Source organism: Lissotriton helveticus, chromosome 8 (genome assembly GCF_964261635.1).
Source record: "Lissotriton helveticus chromosome 8, aLisHel1.1, whole genome shotgun sequence".
Taxonomy (NCBI): domain Eukaryota; kingdom Metazoa; phylum Chordata; class Amphibia; order Caudata; family Salamandridae; genus Lissotriton; species Lissotriton helveticus.
This window is the reverse complement of record NC_136069.1, coordinates 719,507,581-719,510,569: the sequence shown is the minus strand read 5'-3', so window position 1 is coordinate 719,510,569 and position 2,989 is coordinate 719,507,581.

Genomic DNA, 2,989 nt, shown 5'->3' with positions numbered 1-2,989 from the left:
CTACGCCCATCCGGAAGACGAGATCTTTGGCACGTGTAGGGCGGGTCCTGCTGCCAGCCGTCGGCCGGAGGTCGTCAAGTAAGGTGGGCCAAAAGAAGAGCCGAGGCCGACGGGATCCGGGCGTCCCCTCTTCTTTCTTCAATAATGGCTGCGACAACACAGGGGGATGTCTTGCCTCATGCCACCGACCCCCCCCTCGCATCTCCTGGTCCAGCCACGGCTTGGTAGAAGCTCCCCGTTCGGCCCTGAAGCGGCGCCTTGCAGGCCACCGGGGGGGGGATGTCTTGCCTATGCCTCCGACCCCCCCCCCTCTCATCGCCTGGTCCGGCCATCATGAATATTAACGCCGAGAAAAACGGCGTGGGGTGCACTGGGAGGGAGAGGCGGCGCGAACGAGCCTCTCCCACCTCCCCAGGTGGAGGCCCCCAGTGGCACCCCCAACGCTCCACTCACCCGACAAGGGTTCGCCCACTCGTAAAATGGCGATCGACCGTGCTGGAGCGGGCCCGGCGTGAAGAGATGGCCCGGCTGCTTGTTGATTAAGAAATTAGTCCCACCATTATAAGTGTTCTCCTCGACTTTGAAGATTCTATAGGAGCCACGGGGGCCCCCGACGCCCGCGGACACCTCCGATGGGGAATGGCTGCCATAATTGCCCGCGGAACAATGAAAATGTAGCTGCGAGACGTCGGCGCTCCCATGCTGACACCAGCCTCAGTTTGAATGACTAGAATCCTGCAGACTACAGTTCAGATCAGTTCCGTTGAAAACCCAGTATGACCCGGCAGAAAAAATTGTTGCCTCCCTCCCCCTTTGACTGATGGTTCATACCGCCGATCCTTTCTGTTGCCCTTTAACGGAACTTTTGGACTGCCGAAAGAGGCTTTGGGCCAACCACGAGTTGGTGGGGATTTTGACTATGCCTGGATCTGCCTGGCTGCACCCAAAATGGCGCCGGTACAAATGAAACTTTCAACTCCTTGTTGTACCCCGATTGCTCAGCCTTGGTGTCATGAGATATATATGCAGTTTATTTTAAACACATGGATTGATATAGGATGTGTACTGATTATATGTTCGGACAATGAATTGATATGGGATGTGTACTGCCAGTTCGGACAATGAATTGATATGGGATGTGTACTGTCAGTTCGGACAATGAATTGATATGGGATGGGTACTGATTATGTGTTCGGACAATGAATTGAAGTGAGATGGGTACTGATTGAACATTCGGACAATGAATTGTTAAGTTTTGGCGCATCACGATTATTGAAAGTTCGAATTTCAACACTTATGATACTCGCTCACACTGAAGTTTCGATATGATTTTATTGCACTTGTCGCACTTTTTATTATGAAATTAACGACCACCGACTCCATTAGGTTTTCAACTAATAAGTATCCCCACATGTACAGTTACAGCCTGCTCCGTGGCCGGCCCACGGGGTTGTAGGCCCGTATTTGTGCACCAACATTCTTATTAAAGACCTTTGGAAAAAAAGCAAACGTAGTTGTCACGCGTAAATTGGTAAGTTTCGAATAAATGACCACTATTTCCGATATAACTAAATTACAGGTGAAATGGCTCAGCTCGATTAGTTAAGGGTTAAAAAGTATAGTACGCAGAAATATTGCAAATATGAATGGTCCAGGTTTTCGTTGTATGTGTTTTTCATTTTTGTACAACCTAAGGCAACTGCTAAAGATCCTGGTATTTAGCCTATACTTTATATGCTACCTGTCAGGAAAGTCGTTTTAAAAAATGCCCCTAAGTCGCCCCGAAGGAGTGCCACCTGACACCCCTAGTACGAACGACAACGACCCCGTACCACTGTAGGTTATTCCTTTTCCTCAAAGGAGAGCACGAGCTCGCCTCCCCCCACTTTGCACCGACTGCCCTTTGTTCTGACCCACCCCCCTGCGCACGATCCGTAATACCGCACTTGGGCGACCTATGCTATCCACAGGCTTCCGATAAACATTTCTCCCACACTAAAAGGTCCACCTGGGCTTAAATGCCGAGTTGGCAGGGACTGCATTCCGTGGAGATAGGCCGAGTATGTAGTAAGTAAAAGCCTTTTCGGGTTTATGCGCGCTAATGTGTTTCTAAAATGCTGCCCCCGCCCCCCTTCTTTTCCCCTCTTTCTTCAGGTCACCTCGGAACGTCGATTAAAGTACGAAAAAGAAAATGGTGATCTAGCGGACGAAGAGAGGGGAAAAAGGGGTGCGATTATGGTGCTTACACAAGACGAGCGAACAATGGCTATTTCTCTCCCTGAACTTAGCGCTTGGGAGGACAGCCTGAAGCGTAAAATACAAAATATGACTTCGCTTGGCACCCCGAATATGACAACCAAGAATGACGCACACTGATGAATAAATTCCTACGTTTAATTAAATAGGGAAGGTTTAAGGAATATTCCGAGGTGAGGTTTACCCAAGTACCCTCCGCTTGGAGGACTAGGAATGTTGCCAGTGTTTAAAATCTACTACCTCCTTTTCGCACCCTCATAGACATGAAACTCAAAGCTGCCCCATTGTTCTCCCAACTGACACCCACTGTTGCCTTAGCCTGGAAACACATTAGCCCGACCAGGTTAGTTCTTGACCAATTGCCAAAGGTATATAAGTGTATGCAACCAAAACCACCAGTAAAGGCAGCCGACGATTAAAGAGAAGAAAAAAAAGGTAAAAAGAGCCTAGCATGCTAAGGATGCGCAGCATACAGGAAGAGATCATTATGACCAATAACTGTTCTATGTTTTGTCTTGGATTTTTGTATATAATACCAGTCACTGTTCTATGTTTTGTCTTGGATTTTGTATATAATACATGTACTGTCTCCCTCACCTGAGTATGTGTGTGCGTAATGTATGGATCTACGTCATCCCTCTGCCTGTGTTTCCGTATTACTTAACACCAGCTGTTATGTGTTGTGTGCGCACTGAGTGACCCATTATTGTGTATATGTGTATATCTCTCTCTC